Here is a 24,304-nt window from a genome sequence, read left to right as displayed (position 1 = left end):
ATTGCCTCTACACATCTCATCTTTCTTCTCTGACACATCCCAGTGTTCAGCTCACGACTCCGTGGAAGCTGCCCTTGTCTAGCCCTCTAAGTTCTGTATATCTAGCTTTTGTCCTCAATTTTGTTCTCTTCCCTCTTGACACATTATATTCTGTTCCATGGAGGTCATGCCTTTCCCTTGGCTTTCTTCCTCAGAACTGACCCTGACTATCAGCTGCTGAGAAGGCTTTCTCTTTTATTATACATACAATTATTGGCACTCCTCCAGACTTGGTATCAAATTCACTTTTCTAGACACGAACTCTGTATGTCCAAAGGAGAGAGTCTAAAACATTATTTAAATCCCTTCAACCATCTTTATCATATAACTATCTGCTTCATTGTTGGCAACAGATGCTGTAAGCCAATGCCAATCACTTTCTTCTCCTGAGCCCTGCTGTATTAGTGATGCTGCTTATTCTTTTTTTTTTTAATTGGGTATTTTTTATTTACATTTTAAAAGTTATCTCCTTTCCTGGTTCCCCTCCAGAAACTTGCTGTCCTACCCCCTCCTGCTGCTTCTATGAGGGAACACCCTCACCCACCCACCTACTCCCTCACACCTCCCTGTCCTGACATTCCCCTTCACTGGAGTGTCCAGCCTTGACAGGACAAAGAGTTTCTCCTCCCATTGATGCCCAACAAGGCCATCCTCTGCTACATATGCAGCTGGAGCCATAGGTCCATCCTTGTGTATTCTTGGGATGGTGGTTTAGTTCCTGGGAGCTCTGGGGGGTCTGGTTGGTTGATCTTGTTGTTCTTATGGGATTGCAAACCCCTTCAGCTCCTCCAGTCCTTTCTCTAACTCCTCCATTGGGGACCCTGTTCTCAGTTCAATGGTTGGCTGTGAGCATCAACCTCTGTATTTGTTAGGCTCTAGCAGAGCCTCTCAGAGGACAGCTACCTCAGGCTCCTGAGCATGTATTTCTTGGCATCCACAAGATTGTTGGGGTTTGGTATTTGTATATAGGATGGACCCACCAGGTAGGGCAGTCTCTGGATGGCCTTCTTTCAGGCTCTGCTCCACACTTTGTCTCCATAATTCCTCCTATGAGCATTTTTGTTTTCCTTCTAAAAATGTCTGAGGCATCCCCACTTTGGTTTTCCTTCTTCTTGAGCTTCATGCGGTTGGTGAATTGTATCTTGAGCATTCTGAGCTTTTGGGCTAATATCCACTTATCAGTGAGGGCATACCATGTGTGTTCTTTTGTAATTGGGTTACCTCACTCAGGATGATATTTTCTAGTTCTATCCATTTGCCTATGAATTTCATAAAGTCATTGTTTTTGATGGCTGAGTAGTACTCCATTTTGTAGATGTACCACATTTTCTATATCCATTCCTCTGTTGAAGGACATCTGGGTTCATTCCAGATTCTGGCTATTATAAATAAGGCTGCTATGAACATAGTGGAGAATGTATCTTTGTTATATGTTGGGGCATCTTTTGGTTATATGCCCAGGAGAGGTATAGTTGGGTCCTCAGGTTTTCAGAGGATTCTCCATACTGATTTCCAGAGTGGTTGTACCAGCTTGCACTCCCACTAACAATGGAGAAGTGGTCTTTCTCCAGGTCCTCACCAGCATCTGTTATCATCTGAGATTAGCTCACCAATTTTTGTTACTTACAACTCAATTCACACTCAGTAGGAAAAGGGACCTTGTCACAATATTAACAGAATCATACCACTTTGCTTGTCTGGGATCCACAATGGATTTCCCCCTGACTTATAATGAGATTGAAACCTCTTCCCAGGATCTGACAATCTATGTGTGATCTGACATCATCCTAGAGTCATTTTCTATTTTTTTCTCTAGGCTCCAGCTTTGTACCACTATGTTAAAAAGAAAAAAAATCAACAGCAAAACAACAAAACTTTGGCCCTTTCTCTTAGTACGTTTGAAAATCTTTTTTACTTCTCACTGGAAATCCTAAGTCTCCCTAACTTTGTAGATCCCTCTGTTTTAAAGTCTCTGGTGGAGCAGTGTTCTCTTTAGAAGGATCTTCCAATCATCCACTGTCATTCTTGTCTTCAGACTATTGCTTTTATTTCCTCCACATTCATTACAATTCTGCCTCCCTCTGAGCCCTCATGCTGAACCCATGGGTGCTGAAGATGTTGTACATAGAGCAGCATTTGTCTTCATTGAGCAGCACATGTTTGCTCTTTAATAAATTTGAATGAACAGCCATGTAATTCCTTGAGTTCATTATGGAGGGTACACAAAATCATGTGTACAACTGTACTAACAAAAAAAAAAAAAAAAAGGAGGTGAACTGAATCTGATAGAAATAAATGAGTAGAAGATAGAATAAACACGTGGGTTACCCAGGAACAATATCCCCATTTTTTTATTTAGTATATATTGTACTTTAAAGACAATCAACAGTGTGCATTCATTGTGATTTAAGATATTTTGAAGGTATAAAAACAAAACCATGCTCTACTACCTTAACATTTTTATAATGTATAATTCTGCAAGAATCTAATCAGTTGTCTAATAATTTTCTTAAAATATTTGTGTAATGACTTTTATAATCCAATAATTACATTTAGTGATAATTTTCTTCTTTGCCTTGGGTACCATCTTTTGTGTTGGTGTTTTCATCTTTTATTAAGCAGAGGAAGTATGAAAAATTTTCAGTTAATTTAGAATGCTTTTAAATTTAGGAGTTTCTCATTCTATTTAGTGTAAATGCATTTGACATGCTATTTACAATTTGGATCAGCATTCAGCTATAAATTTCAAGTGGCTTTGTCTTGGGTAGGAGCTATGAATTGTGCTGTGTTCTTTTATGCTTTCAGGTGTTCCTTGTATTTATCTGTAAGACACCAAATGGAGATCACGGAACATTAAAGGCAGCTACTGCTACATTCTCTTTCTGTAAAAATGACTGTGTTTCACCTATCACAGTGATACTCTTGCTAACATGTGCTCAGAAACTTCTCTTGTGGTTGTGCTTCGTGTAGTGGATACTACAGAAAGGTGCTGCATCCAACCTCATGTATGTACAGAGTTTGCGCTGTCCTGAGTCCTTCCAGGCTTCCCAGCCAATGGCTGTAGCCATCTAGAGCATTCACGTGTGTGAGATGTAGGGTTTATTAACAGCAAGTTTGAATGACGACTCCGGACAGAAATTTATTAGATTTTAGATAGGATTTCCCTATCAGGTCTTTGAGCTTACACTTCCATGCAGGTCAGGCCTTCATCATAGTTCAAAGGTTCTCTCACTTTCTCTGGTTGTCACCTCAGATGTTTCCTTAAGTGAATTCCTTAGATCTTTCATCCCAGTCACAGCACAATGACATATGCTTCTTACGAGATCTGGGCAGGTAACAGGCAGGTCACATTGTAGATGTGCGATCAAATCCATTATCAATTTCCAGATTCTCTCTCAAAGTAGTTGAGGGTTTTTTGCTCCCACCAGAAATGAAGAGTGCAAGACAATATTCATTCCACTAACATGGAGTTCATGTGGTTTTCTCCATAAATGTGTAGTAGGTGGAATCTCACAATAGGCTAGGCTTTCCAGTGTTGGATGACTAAACATGGTGAATTGTATGTCACACTTACTGTGAGGCTCTCTGAAATGCTTTTCTGAGAGACACAAAAGGGGATGGGGAGTGGAAGTTAAATGAGGGCGAAGTTCAGAAGAGTAAGAAACAAGGCAAACAGAAAAAAGGGTGAAAAAAACCTTCAAGTGCATTATGGAATTCCATCCCTTTAACTGTCTTTTGCTTCTTGTTGTTTTGGGGAATATTGCCATAGCTCTATTGTGTCATGCTTTACTGATAATGAAAGAAATATATAGATAAAAATGTGATGTGCTTTAATATAATAGAAGTAGTAATAGGAACATGTATGCTATAAGATAATAAACACAGAGACACACAGAGAGAGAGGGGGAGGAGAAGGAGAGGGAGAGGGGAAGGAAGAGGAGGAGGGGAAGGAAGAAGAGTAAGGAGAGCTGGAGAGGGAGAGGGAGAGGGAGAGGGAGGGGGAGAGGGAGAGGGAGAGAAAGAGACTGGGCCTGGCATTTGCTTTTGAAACCTGAAAGCCTGAAAACCTGAGACAGGAAGTGGGGGGGGGTACTGGCTCCTGAAGTTTCAGAAAGTTACAATTACACATTTCTCTCAGAATGCAAACCTTTTTGTATGTTCTATATTATATAAAATGAGGATAGTTAGATATTGTTTGAAAGTTTATTCATAGATGTTCTTTGAGAATTTCAAACATACCTACAATGAATTAGATGCTGACACTGGGTCTTGAGACCCTATCCTAAAGTCCTGACACAGTGATTGCTACCTGTCAGTCCGGCACTCCAGCACTGGTGGTCAGAGACAAGCAGATCTCAGGTACTCATAATCCAGTCAGTCTTGTGGCAATACCAAATCATTGCTAGCTCCAATGGAAGAACTCCCCCATGCCCCATACAAAGTTACACAAAGTAGTGATCCAGGAAGACATTCTGTTATCAATCTCTGTCCGGCCTCTACATATGACTTTATGGGCATACCCCTTCCATACTTGTATACACACATACCACTTTCACACACTCCATGAAATATATGTTCTAAATGTAAGTCTTGGCTTTGCTCCTAACTTGCTCATGATACATGGTCAAAGAACTATAGATTCACCATAACAGAAATGCATATTAGTTATTTATCATCCTACTTATTTGATAGCTGAGGAACATTTTAACCAAGGCACCTATTACCTGGAAAGATCTCTCTATGAATGTATTTTGTTCCCAGTGTTTAGATTAGATAAGAGAGAATGTAACCTTGTATAAAAATTGGTAAAAAACAAAAAAAGAACAATCACACTGATTTATTATTATAAGATTCTAATGGTTCATTTGTAGCAAAATGCAGGGTAATACAGGGCAATATCAGTACGAGTTAGAAATGTCACAGTTTGAATTTTGTATTGTCAAAGCAAATGGAACGTAGATGGCTTATAACTGGCCTCGGTTGAGTTTCTTTAGAAGCTTTCATATGTAAATGCATGAGGATTTCTGTCTACACGCTAACATGACATGGCGCAGTTTTAGACACTGTCTTGCTGATTACCACACAACCCAACTGCCACATAAATTATCATTATAAATGAAACTTTGCATACATATGCAGCACTGAGCTTGGAGCAATAAATTGGTCACGACTCTCTGTCTCCAATGGCGCCAGTTCATCAGTTCCTTCAGCATGTTGGGACTAAGGGCATGTTGGTGAACGCCCTTGACTAATCTCCTCTCATGATGCACCTCATATTTCAGAACGCACTGGCACACGGTGGCCTTTGGAGGGAAGAAAAATTTAGTTTCCTGCACTCTCAGTTCTGCCTTCCTGCCTACAGCAAACCTAAAAAAAAAAAAAAAAAGAATGCAATAATAATTGGGAGAAACGTTAAGCAATCAAAGCTTTTATAAAGCATGCCATGATTAATTGCTAGCTTCAATTATGAGCTAGCAGTATAGACTGCTTCCTAGGATTCTCATCTTATTAGATAGGATGATTCATGTGCCTTTTCTTGGCACAACTTCTGCTTCTTTGCAGATATCCTCATCAATATTGTAGGCAACGATGGGGCTCTGCTCATGAACGCAGCACCTAAAAAATGTTTTTAAGAAACATCTTTGGTCTTGGGAACCCTGTACAGTAGCCACGCGATGCTGACTCTCAATCTCATTCTATTGAGCTCAGTCTGACCTGAATCCTGAGCTGCCTTTTTCTTCTTTTATCTCACTTGAAAGCTGTCCGCTACAGCTTCAGAGCATCGTTGCCCGTGTCCTTTGTTGGGACGTTGCGGTGCTGCCATTAAGGCTTCCGCATCTTGCAGTGAATTCTTCGACTTTTCTGCATGCCCGGGACTGACCACTTTTAATGCTAAGTCTCAGCTCGCCTTCGCAGTTTCACATTCTTCAAACCTTCTTGCTCTGTGGGTTTTCTGAAAAGGGTTTTGTTTTATTTACACAAAGAAGACACATGGCTGGAGCCATCCCGTGTCCCTTTTCTCCTGTCTTGGGATGGGATCTGATACTTGGAGGCAAAGTTATGACCATGAGATGACAAGCTTACAAATTAAAATGATGGCCTTGCCTCCTTGCTCTAGCTGGCGTTCTGAGCCACTGGGAACAGCCTCCTGTTTCGGAACTGCGGTTCTGTGGGATAAATACGACCCCACTTATTAAAGCCATTCTGCAAGAGGGTTTTGTTTCCTTGCAGCTGCAGACCTACTGATACAATTACTTCTGGTTACAGACATGGAAGTCAGTTTTACATTTGGACCCCAAATGGCCTGTTCAATTGACAGGGCATCTTTCATCTAAGAATAAGATCTAAAGAGCAGTGAAACTATAAAATAAGTTTTATTTTAAACATTCTTTATATGAATCCCCACGACAACTGATACTGCTGGTGCTAAAGGCAGGCCTCTTTATCTGCAATGATGATGAAAACTTGTTAAAATTCCAGCTCTTTAGACGGACATTAAAGGGTTTCTTCACTACGGGGGTGGTCTATTCATAATTTCCTAGGAAAGCAATATGAATTCGGGCTTATGTTTCTTTCCTTTTAGATTTTTAAATCATAAGTGCATGTACATATACATATACATTTGTGTACATATGGAAGTCAGAGGAAAAACTACAACAGTAAGTTCTTTTCCTTTTACCATGTGGGTCCCAGGAACTAAGATGACTCAGGCCCTCAAGGTAGGGAACAAGCACTTAAACTTGCTGAGCCCTTTCACCGCCAGCCCCTATGCTTATGTTTTATGAGTTCTTTAAAGACATATCTTCATGTTTATTTTACTTTCATTTCTTCTGCTTAAACCACCCATGTCATATATAATTATATACTATATTTAATATAATATATACATTATATGTATATATGTATATATGTATATATGCATATGTGTTTATGTGTACACATATACATGTTTATGTATATATTATATTATACTAAATTATATTATATTATATTAATTATATATGGTGGAATATTGGGATTTTCCTGATTACACAACTCACAATACTTTCTCTCGCCTACATAGAGCTGAGATATGTGATCATTCTTTAAACATATTATGTATTTCTTTTCTATACTTAATACTTGGGTGTTCAGCATGATTCTATGATTCTTATGAGCAGAGAACGTGGAGGCACTTTTTGCATTAAACACACTGGAAGTGACTCACTTTCGGTAAGCACTCGGCAATTACTGTTGATTTTATTTGTCTCTGTGTACATGATTTTAATATCCTCCATCCATACTCTTCTCAGATACCTTGATGATGCATATTTCAATGTTTATAACACTGATTGGCTAGGGTTAGGAGGCATAGTTTGGAACAAAAGTTCTCTCAAGCATTCATGATCATCTGGGTTTGATTCTTATTCCTGTGAATGAAGCAAAATGAAGCAATCCTACTAAAATCAGGGACAAGATAAGGCTGCCCACTGTCTCCCTATCTATTCAATATAATACTTGATAGTTTAGTTAGAGCAATTAGACAACAAAAGGATATTAAGGGGATACAATTTAGAAAGGAAGATGTCAAGGTATCACTATTTGCAGATGATATGATAGTATACATAAGTGACCCTAAAAATTCTACCAGAGAACTCCTACAGCTGGTAAACAACTTCAGCAAAGTGGCTGGATAAAAAAATAACTCTAACAAATCAGTAGCCTTTCTCTATTTAAAGGATAAATAGACTGAGAAAGAAATTAGGGAAACAACAATATTCACAATAGCCACAAATAATATAAAATGCCTTAGTGTAACTCTAATTATGTAATGGGAAGAGCTCTATGAGAAGAACTTAAGTCCTTGAAAACAGAAATTGAAGAAAGACTCCAGAAGATGGGAAGATCTCCTATGCTAATGAATCAGTAGGATTAACATAGTGAACATGGCCATCTTACAATCTACAGATTCAATGCAATCTTCATCAAATTTCCAATGCAATTCTTCACAGACATGGGAAAAGAAATTCTCAACTTTATATGGAAAAAATAAAACAACAACAACAATAAAAACCAGGATAGCCAAAACAATTCTCAACAATAAAATAATTTCTGGGGGAATCACCATCCCTGTCTGAAAACCATACTACAGAGCAATAGTGATAAAAACTGTATGGCATTGATACAAAAACAGACAGATTGATAGATGGAATAAAATAGGAGACCCAGTATAAACCCATACAGCTATGGACACTTGATTTTTGACAAAGAATCCAAAACATCCAGTGGGTAAGAGAATCTTCAACAAATGGTGCTGAACTAACTGGAGGCCTGCATGAAGAAGAGTGCAAATAGATTCATATTTATCATCCCGTACAAAGCTCATGTCCAAGTGGATCAAGGCCCTCAACATAAAACTGGATACACTGAATACAACAGTAGGAGAGAGCCTTGAATGCACTGTTACAGAAGAAATTTTCCTGAACAGAACACCAGTGCCTCAGGCTCTAAGATCAACAATTGATAAACGGGACCTCCTGAAACTGAAAAGTTTCTGTAAGGCTAAGTATACTCTCAGCAGGATTGGGGAAAGATCTTCACCAACCCTACCTCTGTCAGAGGGATAGTATCCAGATATATAAAGAACTCAAGAAGTTAGACTCCAAAAATCAAATAACTCAATTAAAAATGGTGTACAGAGCTAAACAGAGAATTCTCAAGAGAGGAGTCTTGAATGAGGAAGAAAAACTTAAAGAAATGTTCAGAGTCCTTAGTCATCAGGGGAATGCAAACCAAAAGAGATTCTACCTTACACTAACCAGAATGGGTAAGATCAATAATTCAAGTGACAGCCATGCTGGTGAGAATGTGGAGAGTGGAGAACACACACCTCCATTGCTGGTCATATTGCAAATTTGTACAACCACTCTGCAAATAATTCTAGTAGTTTCTCAGAAAGTTGGCAATAGTTTTACCTCAAATCCCTGCTCTACCACTCCTGGGCATACACCCAAAAGAAGCTCCACATACCACGAGGACACGTGATCCACCGTGTTCATAGCAGCTCTATTTGTCATAGCCAGAAACTGGAAACAACCCAGATGTCCCGTAACCGAAGAATGGTTACAGAAAATGTGGTTCATTTACATAATGGAATATTATTCAACTATTAAAAACAAGGGCATCATGAATCTTGCAGGCAAATGGATGGAGCTAGAAATATCCTGAATGAGATAACCCAGAGCCCCCCAAAACATTTATGATATGTACTCACTGATAAATGGATATTAGCCAAAAAGTACAGAATACCCATGATATCCCACAGATCCAAAGAAGTTAAACAGGAAGGACCAAGTGAGGATGCTTGAATCCCACTTAGAAGGGGGAACAAACTAGTCATGGGAGGCAGAAGAAGGGACGAACCTGAATGGGAGAAGAGATGAGAAGGAGAATAGGGAGAGAGGATCAAGTGTCGGGGGAGACAGGAGAAAGGCCCAGAGGACCAAGAGAATGAATGGATATATGCAACTGCCAGGGGTGGGAGGTGGAAGGTAAGAGGGGATCACTAGGAAGTTCCCGAATCCTAAGGGAGGCACCCAGGAGTCAATGTAGGTAACCTTAGCCAAAATGCCCAACAGTGGGGATAGGGAACCTGAAGAGGCCAGACTGGACCCCCAGTGGACGGATGGGGACACCAAACCGCCTATAAAGCTTTCAACCCCAAATTGGTTCTGTCTAAATGAAATAAGTGCAGGAACAAAGATGGAGTAGAGACCGAGAGAATGGCCAATCAATAACTGGCCCAGCGTGAGACCCGTCCCACGGGCATACACCTAAGCTTGCTGGCCAGTTAGTGGGGCCAAATTACCTTTGTCCTGGTTTAGTAAGACAATCACACACACACACACACACACACACACACACGCGCGCGCGCACATGAGCCAAAAATAATTTGATTAAATCTGTCAGGATTAAACTCAAATGACAGATTTTTCTTAAAGATATTCTATTTCAAATGCGTTTTTATATTTATTTAGTTTATTTACTTTATATCTTGGTCACATCTTCCCCTCCCCTGTCTCTCCTCTCTCCTCTCTGCATCCTCCAGTCTTCCCTTTCTCCTCAGAAAAGGGGAGGACTCCCTTGGATATCAATCCACCTTGGCATATCAAGTGTAGCAGGACTAGACACATCTTTTGTGGCTAGGCAAGGCAGACCCATGACTGGGAATTTTAAAAATCACCAACTTTTCTAGTATTCAAAAACACAATGTGAAATACCAAGATTTGTTTTAAGACTGTTTGCCACTTCTTACATTTTACTATCACACATTGATAACGAGCTATTCCATTAGTATTTATGCATGCATCAGTGATTCCCTGCTGATTTACATATCATTCTAAGGTATAAGTTTTCGACTAAAAAATAAAACTTTATTTCTAATATTACACTGCTGTAACTCAGTAAGGATGGCCTCTGACACATGATCAGTTGGGAGTGGCTCTTTTGTAGAAAGCTGGTTAAGACATTTTTCAGTGTTTGGCATCTGATCACTTTTAAGGAATATTTCCATAAAGATAATGGAAATAGAATGAAGGTTCACTTTAAAAAGTCAGGTTTAGCGATGGAAAAGTTTCTACTTGGTGAGCAGAGGCAAACTGAATATTGTGAGAAGTGATTTATGCATTTGTTAGGAGCTCTTGAATAGGGAGGACTGGAGGAGAATGCTTTAAGGAGTGTGAGGATGAGAAAAAAGGAATAAAGAAGGAAGAAAGAAGGGAAGGAAGAAGGAAAGGAAGGGAGGAGGGATGGAGGAAAGGAAGGATGGAAGGAAGAAGAGAAAAAAACTATGTTTTAGCACCAAAGCAAAGAAGAAGAGATGGACGGTGATAACATTTGTTTGACTATCTCTTACGAATATTTGTTAAAGTTGAAAGGTTGTTGCCTAAGCTATACTGACAAGATGGTGTGTAAAACAGGCATGGCCTCATATTTCCTATGGTGAAAGCCAGTGGTGAAGAGCAATTGCTCTTTACTGGGTGTGTGGGCTCTTGATACTGCACTGAGCATCCTGTTGTCATTGAATCCTCCACATGTTCCCGACAACTAAAGTAATAGGGTTCGAGATCACCACTTAACAAAGAGAAAGTCTAGCTTCAAAAATGAGTAACATCAGGTAGAGGCCTAATGCTTGAGTTTGAGTCCAGCCTGGTCTAGAGTTCCAGGATAGCCAGGGCTATATAGAGAGACCCTGTCTCAAGTAAACAAAGTAAAATAAACAAACAAAGAAAATAACAGTTTCTGAAGGACAGTTCCTGAATTCAAATTTACTTCTGTTTACAAAGGCGCTGTTTTAAGTCGCATTTTAGTAAATCGGCATATTTCCCTAGGTGTGATATTAGGGCTTAGACATGAAGTGTTCCTTTCCTGGACAGGCTGACATGCTAAAGCCCTGGTTACCAACAAAAAGGCTCTTGAGAGATTCTTCGGTTAGGATGGGCCTAAGATCATCAGTGGAGTCCCTGACTGAGGGATGCACAGGTGACTGGACAACCAGGAAATGGAGCTTGGTGAGGAGGTGGGTTACCTGTAGGCATGCTTTCTCATACCCAATCACCGTATTCTCTCTGTCTCTCTCTGCCTCTCTGTCTCTGTCTCTCTCCTCTATCTCCTCTCTCTCTCCTTTCTTTCTCCCTTTCCCTCTTTCTGGATGTGTGTGTGTTTGCGTGTGTGTGTGTGTGTGTGTGTGTGTGTGTGTGTGTGTGTGTTTTGTTGGAGTGTATGTGGTTTTTTTTCTGTCTCTCTGTATCTCTCTCTGTCTCTGTATGTGTGTGTGTTTCTTTTTTATGTCTCTCTCTCTCCTCTCTCTCTCTCTCTCTCTCTCTCTGTCTCTCTCTCTGTCTCTCTCTCTCTGTCTCTCTCTCTGTCTCTGTCTCTCTCTCTCTCTCTCTCTCTCTCTCTCTCTCTCTCTCTCTCTCTCTCTCTCTCTCCCCTTCTCCCCTCTCTCTGCCTCCCCTGTCCTGAAATAGTGTTTTTGCTGCAATGCCCTCCTCCTCGCCCGCCAATGGAAAAGGAGTGGAGCCAGCCTCTGTAAGCTGTCAGGTATTTTACCACAACATTGAGGTAGTGGCCAACAGACCTTACTTAGTGTTATTTAGTTAACAGTAAGTACATAGTTATGTGGGAAGCTTTTTCTCTAGAGAAACCAGTTACGTAGACTGTCAGATCTATGTCCTGGATGAGCCAAGTTATTTTATATTCAAGCCTGGGGGTTTCTTATGAACTGTGCATAGTGATCTTAACTTGAAGAATTACCAGGAAAGATTAATCTTGTAAGGAATGTATAAATGACGGACAAATGAACAAAAACAGTCAACTTGAAAAACAGTCAACCCAATCAAAGCATCACTTGTTTGAATACTGCAAAGAGGCATTATTGGTTATGTAGTATATTTATATGGCAAATACACTTTAAAATATAAAAATTCACTACAGTATGTGTTTGCAGGGTTTTTTGATTATGGCTTTGTAAAAATTATATCAGACAATATAGACTTCAGATAGTCATAGTTAATCAATGCTTTATGAAAACCCCCCCTGATCAGTGGGGCATCTCTAACACAGTATTTTAAAGTCTGCCACTATGCCATGATGGATACATCATAAATTATTCAGTTATAACAAAATTGACTATAAATTGCTGATTTGATTTTCGTTTTTCAATTCTTTGCAGATCTGAACATTTTAAAACAGACTTTAAATATTTGTGCACGCAGTTTAATTCCTTGGTCATAGATTTCTGGGAAGAAAGAGTTATTTCAAAAATATTTATTTCATCTATTTATTTGTGTGTGTATGTATGTGTGTGTGTGTGTGTGTGTGTATGTGTGTGTATAGATTGAGTGCTTCTGTATACATGGAGGCCCAAAAAAAGGACAGTGAATTGAATTTTTTTTGAAATAGAATTTCTTTGTGTAGTCCTTTCTTTCTTAGAACTCACTCTGTAGACCGGACTGGCTTCAGACTCAGAGATCCCCCTGTTTCTGCTTCCTGAATGCTGGTAAAAGGCATGCCTTACCACCAATGGGACACTGGATCTCTCGGAGCTGAAGTTGCAGGCGTCTTTGGGAGTCCTGGATTGTCCTGTGGGTGCTCGGATCATAAATCCAGTTCTCAAGATTGCATAGCAAATTCTCTTTACCACTGATCCATCAGTCCATCCTAGGACCTTTGTGTTTTTAACTGTAATGCCTTTGATCATTTTCTACAAAGGACATAAAAGGGGTTTTACCAAAACGTATGAGAAGCTGTTTTTCTGAAGTCTCCTATTGTTTATCCTTGGAAGTAGAATGAAACGAAAGCAGAGCTAAACAGCCAAGTAATGAGCAGAAGAAATAACACAACATGGACAAACTGAAACAGCTTTCTGTAATCACTGAGGTAGCCAAAGCCCCTCAACCACGGGTTGTCTCTTCTAGAATCCTGCCTACTAAGCTGCTTTGCTGATTCTCAGCTCCACAGCCCAGAGGGTGGGGAGTACCCCCCTAGTCCCTGAATTATGCTCTGCTTTTCCTACCTCTTCAACCTATCAGCTCCTTAGTGTATGTGATGAGGCTGGAGTCAGAGGTGGGAGAGGAGAGGTAATCATGGTGATAAGTTTTTTTTATCTCAAAAATCCTGGCTGTCTTTTGGAGTAGATCACTACATACAGACTGAAGACAGCAAATTATTCAATGAAAGTTATTGCATTCACTTGAGACAATAAAAATTATGTGCTTTTCTATCCAGAATTCTCACATGTTCTGCATATGAACATCTCACATCTAACATTGGATCGTTCCCACAATCCATTTGCTGCCCCTACTGCTAGTGTGTGTGACCATTTCAGTTAACAGGCAGTGAGAATCTACACACACTTGGTTTTACTGCAATGACACAAAGAAGGCTGCTGGGAGAATTGTCTCAGTTTTTCCTTCTGGAATCCATGTGTTACCAATGTAACTTCATAAGGAAACAAGTATGCTAGGTCCTTGGGAACAGCTGCAGGAAGTAGAGAAGCCCTGTGCAAAGCATCCAGGAACCCCAACTACATAGGAATCAAAGTTAAAATAAAAATTCTCAGGGTTAAACCTCGGAGATTTTGATGTTTGCTATCAGTCTAGCACAGCCAATCCTGGCTCTTGTACTTCTCTCTGAGTAGTCTCCTTCTACTCTGGGGTTTACCTTTACTGAGTTTCTCTTATAAGGAGTGCTACACAAATCTCCTTAGCTATGAGCAGCAGGTTGATAGAAAAGTTTGTAACTAGGCAAAAGGAGAAACCTTCGTATAAACTTGCAGGTGAGATTCAGGACAACCATACAACTTTGCATTAGGTACAGCATGACATGGTTATGATTAGAAACAGAGGTCTCATGCCCACATCAGCAGCACATATTGGAACAATACAGGGAAGATTAGTATGGCCCCTGGCCAAGGACAACATGCAAATTCATGAACCATTCCATATTTTTAGATCTTTACTAATCCTACATCTGATAGAAAGCTAATATCCAATATCTACAAAGCACTCAAGAAGTTAGACTCCAGAGAATCAAATAGCCCTATTAAAAATGGGGTATGGAACTAAACAAAAAACACTTAAAGAAATGTTCAGTATCCTCAGTCATCAGGGAAATGAAAATCAAAACAACCCTGAGTTCCACCTCACACCAGTCAGAAAGGCTAAGACAAACATCTCAGGTGACAACAGATGCTGGTGAGAATGTGGAGAAAGAGGAATACTCCTCCATTGTTGGTGGGACTACAAGCTGGCACAACCACTCTGGAAATCAGTCTGGACTTTCCTCAGAAGATTGGACATAATACTACCTGAGGACCCAGCTATACCACTCTTGGGCATATACCCAAAGATGCTCCAACATACAACAAAGACACATGCTCTACTACGTTCATAGCAGCCTTATTTATAATAGCCAGACGCTAGAAAGAACCCAGATGTCCCTCAATGGAGAAATGGATATAGAAAACGTTGAATATTTATACAATGGAGTACTATTCAGCTATTGAAAGCAATGATGGAGATAGAGCTCAATGCCCAGACAGGTGGGCACTCCTAAGACCTGCAGGGCAGGAGAGACTGCCAGTACTGCCCACCCCTGCCCACATCCCTGGCCCAAGAGGAAACTGTATAGGGCCTCTGGGAACAGGAAGATAGGAGCACTCAACACTGTGGTCCAGACACTGCCCAGATCTGAAGGGACCTGGTCAAACAGCTCCCTGCACACAAATCCTGTAGGAGGGAGAGCTAGACCTTCAGAGGGGCAGACATGCCTGGGAAGACAGAAGAGACTACTCTCTGCCCACATTTCTGACTCTAGAGGAAAACGCCTAGCACCATCTGGGCCACCTGTACACAGGGTCCTGAGCAAAAGTGGGGCAGGCCCTCTGGTTGCTGCCCTCACAGAGAACTGAAACTCGGCCCTGCGAAGTGACTCCAGGCTCGAGAACAGCAGTAAGACCAACTTATCTGCTCCAAGTGACCTTCCTGGTGGACTCAGTACACATGCCCAAAGGAACACCTGAAGACCAGTAGACAGGAATGACTACACGCCTGAAAGAAGAACACTCTGTTCCCATAACTGGCTGAAAGAGAACAGGAAAACAGGTCTACAGCACTCTTGACACACAGGCCTATAGGACACTCTAACCACTGTCAGAAATAGCAGAACAAGGTAACAACAGAAACAACGTGATGGCAAGGCAAGCACAGGAACCCAAGCAACAGAAACCAAGACTACATGGCATCATCAGAGCCCAATTCTCCCACTAAAGCAAACACTGAATATCCAAACACACCAGAAAAGCAAGATCTAGATTTAAAATCACATTTGATCATGATGATGGAGGACTTCAAGAAAGACATAAAGAACTCCCTTAGAGAAATGCAGGAAAACACAAATAAACAAGCAGAAGCCTATAGAGAGGAAATGCAAAAATCCCTGAAAGAATTATAGAAAAACACAATCAAACAGGTGAAGGAATTAAAAATGGAAATAGAAGCAATAAAGAAAGCACAAAGGGAGACAACCCTGGGTATAGAAAACCAAAGGAAGAGACAAGGAGCCATAGATACAAGAATCACCAACAGAATACAAGAGATAGAAGAGAGAATCTCAGGAGCAGAAGATTCCATAGAAATCATTGACACAACTGTCAAGATAATGTAAAATGGAAAAAGTTACTGGCCTAAAACATACAGGAAATCCAGGACACAATGAGAAGATCAAATCTAAGGATAATAGGTATAGAAGAGAGTGAAGATTCCCAACTCAAAGTACCAGTAAATATCGTCAACAAAATCATAGAAGAAATCTTCCCTAACCTAAAGAAAGCGATGCCCACGAACATAAAAGAAGGCTACAGAACTCCAAATAGATTGGATCAGAAAAGAAACTCCTCCCAACACATAATAGTCAAAACACCAAATGCACAAAACAAAGAAAGAATATTAAAAGCAGTAAGGGAAAAAGGTCAAATAACATGTAAAGGCAGATTTATCAGAATTACTCCAGACTTCTCACCAGAGACTATGAAAGCCAGAAGATCCTGGACAGATGTCATACAGACCCTAAGAGAACACAAATGCCAGCCCAAGTTACTGTATCCAGCAAAACTCTGAATTGACATAGATGGAGAAACCAAGATATTCCATGACAAAACCAAATTTACACAGTATATTTCTATAAATCCAGTCATACAAAGGATAATAAAGGGTAAAGCCTAACACAAGGAGGCAAGGTACACTCTAGAAAAAGCAAGAAACTAATTGTTTTGCAACAAAACAAAGAGAAGAAAAGCACACAAACATAATCTCACATCCAAATACGAATATAACAGGAAGCAACAATCACTATTCCTTAATATCTCTCAACATCAATGGACTCAATCCCCCAATAAAAACACACAGATTAACAAACTGGATACATAATGTGGACCCAGCATTTTGTTGCTTACAGGAAACACACCTCAGAGACAAAGACAGACACTACCTCAGAGGCTGGAAAACAACTTTCCAAGCAAATGATCTAAAGAAGCAAGCTGGAGTAGCCATTCTAATATCGAATAAAATCGATTTTCAACCAAAAGTCATCAAAAAAAATAAGGAAGGACACTTCATATTCATCAAAGAAAAAATCCACCATGAAGAACTCTCAGTCCTAAATATCTATACTCCAAATACAAGGGCACCTACACTCATAAAAGAAACCTTACTGAAGCTCAAAGAACACATTACACCTCACACAATAATAGTAGGAGATTTCAACACCCGACTTTCATCAATGGACAGATCATTGAAACAGAAATTAAACAGAGACGTAGACAGACTAAGAGAAGTCATAAACCAAATGAACTTAACACATATTTATGGAACATTCTATCCTAAAACAAAAGGATATACTTTCTTCTCACCACCTCATGGTACTTTCTCCAAAATTGACCATGTAGTTGGTCATAAAACAGACCTCAACAGGTACAGAAAGATAGAAATAATCCCATGCAGCCTATAAGACCATCACAGGCTAAAGCTGGTCTTCAACAACAGTAAGGAATGCAGGGATGGTTTAATATACGGAAAACCATCAACGCAATCCATTATATAAACAAACTGAAAGATAAAAACCACATGACCATTTCATTAGATGCGGAGAAAGCATTTGACAAAATTCAACACCCCTTCATGACAAAAATCCTGGAAAGAACAGGAATTCAAGGCCCATACCTAAACATAGTAAATGCCATATATAGGAAACCAGTAGCTAATATTAAACTAAATGGAGAGAAACTTGAAGCAATCTGACTAAAGTCAGGGACTAGACAAGGCTGCCCAATCTCTCCCTACTTATTCAATAAAGTTCTCGCAGTCCTAGCCAGAGCAGGCAACAAAAGAAGATCAAAGGAATACAGTTTGGAAAGAAGTCAAAATATCACTATTTGCAGATGATATGATCTAATACTTAAGTGATCCCAAAAGGTCCAGCAGAGAACTACTAAACCTGATAAACACCTTCAGCAAAGTGGCTGGGTATAAAATTAACTCAAATAGATCTGTAGCCTTCCTCTACAGAAAAGAGAAAGAAACCAAGAAAGAAATTAGGGAAACGATACCCTTCATAATAGTCCCAAATAATATAAAATACCTCAGTGTGACTTTAACCAAGAAAGTAAAAGATCTGTATGATAAGAACTTCAAGCCTCTGAAGAAAGTAATTGAAGAAGATGTCATATGTCCCAGGCTCATGGATTGGTAGGATTATCTAGTAAAAATGGTCATTTTACCAAAAGCGATCTACAGATTCAATGCAATCCCCATCAAAATTCCAACCCAATTCTTCAGAATGTTAGACAGAACAACTTGCAAATTCATCTGGAATAACAAAAACCCCAGGATAGCTAAAACTATCTTCAACAATAAAAAGACTTCCGGGGCAATCACTATCCCTGAACTCAAGCAGTATTACAGAGCAACTGTGATAAAAACTGTATGGTATTGGTACAGAGACAGGCCGATAGACCAGTGGAATAGAATTGAAGACCTAGAAATGAACCCACACACCTATGGTCACTTGATCTTTGACAAAGAAGCTAAAACTATCCAGTAGAAAAAAGATAGTATTTTCACAAATGGTGCTGGTTCAACTTGAGGTCAGCATGTAGAAGAATGCGGATTGATCTATGCTTATCACCCTGTACAAAGCTTAAGTCCAAGTGCATCAAGGACCTCCTCATCAAACCAGATACACTCAAACTAATAGAAGAAAAGGTGGGGAAGCATCTCGAACACCTGGGCACTGGAGAAAATTTCCTGAACAAAACACCAATGGCTTATGCTCTAAGATCAAGAATCGACAAATGGGATCTCATAAAACTGCAAAGCTTCTGTAAGGCAAAGGACACTGTTGTTAGGACAAAATGGCAACCAACAGACTGTGAAAAGATCTTTACGAATCGTACAGCTGATAGAGGGCTTATATCCAAAATATACAAAGATCTCATGAAATTAGACTGCAGGGAGACAAATAACCCTATTAAAAATGGGATTCAGAGCTAAACAAAGAATTCACAGCTGAGGAATGTTGAATGGCTGAGAATCACCTAAAGAATGTTGAACATCTTTAGTCATAAAGGAAATGCAAATCAAAACAACCCTGAGATTCTACCTCACTCCAGTCAGAATGGCTAAGATAAAAAACTATGGCGACAGCAGATGTTGTTCAGGATGTAGAGAAAGAGGAACACTCCTCCATTGTTGGTGGGATTGCAGACTGGTACAACCATTCTGGAAATCAGCCTGGAGGACTGACCCTGGGCTCCAACCTCATAGGTAGCAATGAATAGCCTAGTAAGAGCACCAGTGGATGGGGAAGCCTTTGGTCCTGCCAAGACTGAACCCCCAGTGAATCTGATTGGTAGGGGGAGGGTGTTAATGGGGGAAGGATGGGGAGGGGAACACCCATATAGAAGGGAAAGGTGAATGGTTAGGGGGATGTTGGCCTGGAAACTGGGAAAGGGAATAACAATTGAAATGTAAATAAGAAATACTCAAGTTAATAAAGATGGAGGAAAAAAATACATCGACTTCATGAAATTCATAGCAAATGGATCAAAGTAGAAAATATCATCCTGAATGAGGCAACCCAATCACTAAAGAACACACCTAGTATGCACTCACCGATAAGTGGATATTAGCCCAAAAGCTCGATTACCCAAGATACAATCCACAGACTACATGAAGCTCAAGAAGAAGGATAAAGTGCTGGTGCTTTAGTCCTTCTTAGAAGAAGGAACAACAATGCCAACCAACCAGAGCTTCCAGGGACTAAGCCACTACACAAAGACTATACAGGGACTGACCCTGGGCTCCAACTGCATACGTAGCAATAAATAACCTAGTAAAGGCACCAGTGGAAGGGGATGCCCTTGGTCTTTCCAAGACTGAACCCCCCAGTGAATAGGATTCCTGTGGGGAGGGTGGTAATGGGGGAGGATTGGGATGAGAATACCCATATAGAATGGCAGGGTGAGGGGTTAGGGGGATGTTGTCATGGAAACCTTGAAAGGGAATAACATATGAAATGTAAATAAATACCCAATTTAATAAAGATGGAAAAAAAAGAAAACAAAAGAAGGAACAAACACATTTACAGGAGGAAATATAGAGACGAAGTTTGGAGCAGAGACTGAAGGAAAGACCATCCAGAGACTGCCCCATTTGGGGATCCAGCCTATATACGTACAGCCACCAAACCTGGACAATATTGCTGATGCCAAGATGTGCAAGCTGAGAGGAGCCTGATATAGCTGTCCCCTGAGAGGCTTTGCCATAGCCTGACAAATACAGAGGCAGATGCTCGCAGCGAACCATTGAAGTGACAATGGGGTCCCCAATGGAGGAGTTAGAGAAAGGATTGAAGGAGGTTAAGGGGTTTGCAACCCCACAAAAACAACAACACCAACCAACCAGAGCTCCCAGGGACTAAACCACCATCCAAAGATACACATGGATGGGTCTATGACTCCAGCTACATATGTAGCAGAGGATTGCCTTATTGGGCACTCCTTGTTGGAGTAGAAACCCTTGGTCCTTCCAAGGCTTGACCCATCAGTGTCGGGGAATGTCAGGGCATGGAGACAAGAAAGGGTGAGTGTGTAGGTGAACAGCCTTATAGAAACAGGGGGAGAGGGCATAGGATACAGGTTTATGGTAGGGAAACCGGGAAAAGGTATAACATTTGAAATGTAAATCAAAAAAATCCAATAAAAAATAGATACAGGACACTGACCACTTCCTATCATATTCTTTTCGAGATAATAGAATTGAGAAATGAACAGGATTTGAGCATCCATCATTACTAAAATGTTTACCACATAAAGCCACAAAAATTATTTATGGGTAACTCATCAGTTCATAAACAAATTTGTGAGCCTCAAATATAGGAACTAATGATGTACCGACTTCCCTGATGGTGATTAAATAATGGAGCAATCATGACAGTTTTACAGGTCTCCATGTGTGTTTCTTGGGCGGGGCTTGAATGTCCATTTCAGGTATTTAAAAATTGGCTTACAGTATGACTGAAACACTCGAAAACAAACTGAGGACACTTGATTTTAAAATATATGGATACAAAGATACCAATTGTAAGGCTTATCTGTTCAGATCAGTAATAATCTATGATCTATCATTCATTTAAAGTCAGAGAGCAATTTTTAGGCAAAACTCTCCTATTTTCCATCCCAATTCTATTCTAGTAGCTGTGTGAGCGCTTTTGAGAGGTTAGGGAAGACACGAACAAGGAAATGCAGAAGTAGAACAATTTCCCCCTTTGCTGTAAGAAAGTAGTAGCCAAAAGCCAGCCTCCCACTGCTCTATCCACGTCTGTGAACACTGGGATGAAAATGAGTTCTCTACAGATCCTTTTATAGATGGGATCTTTAGAGTTTAACAGTGTTACTCTCCATGCAAAGCAGTCAGAGGTAAGAAATTTCCTTTTCCATTTTAAAGAAAATAGATTTTTTTGGAGACCTCCTTCTAAAGAATTTTCGAGTGAAATGTCTGAAGTATTTTTTTTCAGACATCTGAGACCCCCAATAGGCATTTCCAAGTACTTAACAATCCATTTTCTTTCCAAGAATAAAGGCCCAAGACAGTTACATAATTGTGTTATATCTGTAATTACTGATTTAAAATTTCACACAGATTGACAAATATGTTTGGCAACGAATACCTTTTCAATTAATTTATATCTCAAATGATAACCGAAAATACATATATAGGCCATAGTGAAATTAAATTCTGCATGAGACAGAGAATACATTAAACAAGAAGATCGGCCTTAAGGCTGAAAGACTGTGTGAAGGTAGGCCTCAACACTGACTTTTGATATCTCCAGAATGAGAAATATTCATGCATATTTTACCAGGTTTTTGTATGGAACAGCATCTTCAGGAGGTCCTGTGGACAAAACCGTATCTTATACAATGTTCATTCCTTTCTCTAACATCTCCTTGTGTACTAAGTGAAACCAATCATTCTTTACTTCTTTAACTAATTTTTGTCTCTTCTCAGGTTCTAGGACGTCCTGACTTGTTTTCTTGCTGTCTCATGAGCTACTTCCAGTAGACAAAGGAGACTTGAAAGAGTGCAAACTGCCACACCAGTTCAGGAGAACGTTGTGTGTTAGGCAGCCTGTAAGCTGGTAGGATGCCGACATCTCTCGTCAAACCAGACTGCTATCTGAGAACCCAGAATCATGTGTTGTGACTCTGTTTCACACATGGAGGTGTCCAGCAGATATCGCAACCTTGACACGAGCGTAAAAGGATGTTGGATGATATTTGTAAGTTTCATTCATCTTGGGAAATTCTCCATTCAATTGCACGGACAAACTCTCTAGGGTGTCATTGCCAATGCCCCGCCTACAACTATACTTCTGTAACGTCAAGGAGCCTTCGTCACTTTCCTATCAGCTCTAACCACATGCCTGTACCTTGTCCTCGTATCTCCTCACTGAGCCTGCTACAGGCTCATTTCCACTGGACAGAAAGGTCTTCTTCATGTCACATCACATACAATGCTGGCACCTGTTGTTTCAGGGCATGAGTCGCCTATAGGCATCTCTTCTCATGATCCCACCCCTGCCAATCTAAAGACGACATCTCCCTGCCCTCTGTCTTTCCTGACTGTGTATCAGGATCTTAGTGTTTTCTCTGCCACACATGCTGTGCATTTCTCCCAGTTCTCCCAGTGGGTTTGGAAGGTTGTTCTCAGGGTGTTCTAGTTACAATCTTCTCATGTGTGCACCCAGAGGTAGAAACGGAGAGAGCAGAAGTGACTTAGTAATCATTTCTACAATGGTCTGTTTAGTTTTTTCTTCTTTAAGACATTGCATGTTGAGGGGAGTTGTTACTTTGTGTAAATATTTGGTAATTCTGACCTTATTTGGAAAAGGGAAGATGTATCAGCTAATGGTTGGATTTCTACATTTGCAGTGACCATTCACATGCTTGTATAATCTTAGGCCAACGGTAAAGTGTAGGGATCTGAGACATGGCTAGTTCAGTCATTTCATGTTAAACTGAATCTACTATTTACCCTGACTTCTAGAAACTTCATTAACTAGTTATACATATGACTATGTCATTGTTTTATTCACTGTAGGCATATATCATCTTTTGTATTTTAGTTATACTTCTTTCTCTCTTAGTTTCTTCTGGTTATCTCTGTAAGACTTCACAAAGCCACTTTAGCTTTGGTTTTCTCTTGCTAGTATTAATATGTGTCCAGCAGCACAAGGATTATATAATAACTTATCTAAGGTCAGATTTCACAACATTTCATTGTGGACTATGGTTTCTTATAATGACACACACTAGAATGAATTGTTAATGAATTATATTGTTTGAGTAAAAATTTTATTTTATCAAAAATATAGTGTATATATATATATGTATATGTGTTTGTATGTGCATATTTATGTGGGGTGAAAGCACAGGTTATGTACATGTGGAGGCCAGAGGAGGATACCAGATGTCAGGTGTCCTGCTACTTTATCTCTTAGATTTATTCCCTTGAGACAGGGTCTCTCACTGAACCTAAGCCAGGCTCATAGAAACACGTCCAACGGATCCTTCTGTTCCTTTTCTATATAGTGCAGGGGTTACTAGCCCACATGCAACCAGACCTGGGTTTTATGTAGGTGCCATGAATTCAAACCTTCGTTCTTCATGCTTATATCACATGAGCTCTTACCTGCTGAACCATCTCATTTATGAACTGTAGTTTGGAATTAGCTTTTTGTTTTTGTTTTTGTTTGCTTGTTTCAGCTTACAATTCTAGGTAGCTGTCCATCACTGAAGGAACTCAAGGCAGAACTCAAACAAGGCAGGAACTTGGGGTCAATAACTAAAATAAAACAATGGAAGGGTTCTTCTTACTGGCTTGAAATTAGCTTTAATTAAAGTTTAGTCCCTCTTATTTGCCAGATTGTACATACTGTCTTCTTCTTAAAAAAAAAAACTGTAGTGTTCTATTCTTCCCAGATAATCTTCATCTGTGAGCTGAGGTCTGTTAAGAATCCAGACCATGGTCCATTTCTACTCCTGCTAAACCTGTTTTCATATTTGTGCCACAGAAAATTAACAAATGAGCATGTAAACGCAGCTCTTATTAATTGGAATTTACATTTTTATGTAAATTAAATATATTGAATTTTTACCTGTTTTAAA

General features: G+C 39.9%; 1 non-coding gene across 1 annotated transcript; it reads left to right on the top strand.

Moving 5' to 3' along the window:
* The first annotated feature begins 14,422 nt into the window (after nucleotides 1-14,422).
* LOC116897432 lies at nucleotides 14,423-14,529 on the top strand. The gene has a single exon (XR_004387473.1). It is a non-coding gene; the product is annotated as a U6 spliceosomal RNA (small nuclear RNA).
* Nucleotides 14,530-24,304: the final 9,775 nt, after the last annotated feature.

This window comes from Rattus rattus, chromosome 3 (assembly GCF_011064425.1).
Source record: "Rattus rattus isolate New Zealand chromosome 3, Rrattus_CSIRO_v1, whole genome shotgun sequence".
NCBI classification, from domain to species: Eukaryota; Metazoa; Chordata; class Mammalia; order Rodentia; family Muridae; genus Rattus; species Rattus rattus.
Note: the sequence above shows the minus strand (reverse complement) of the source record. Positions and strands in the feature narration are given on the sequence as shown.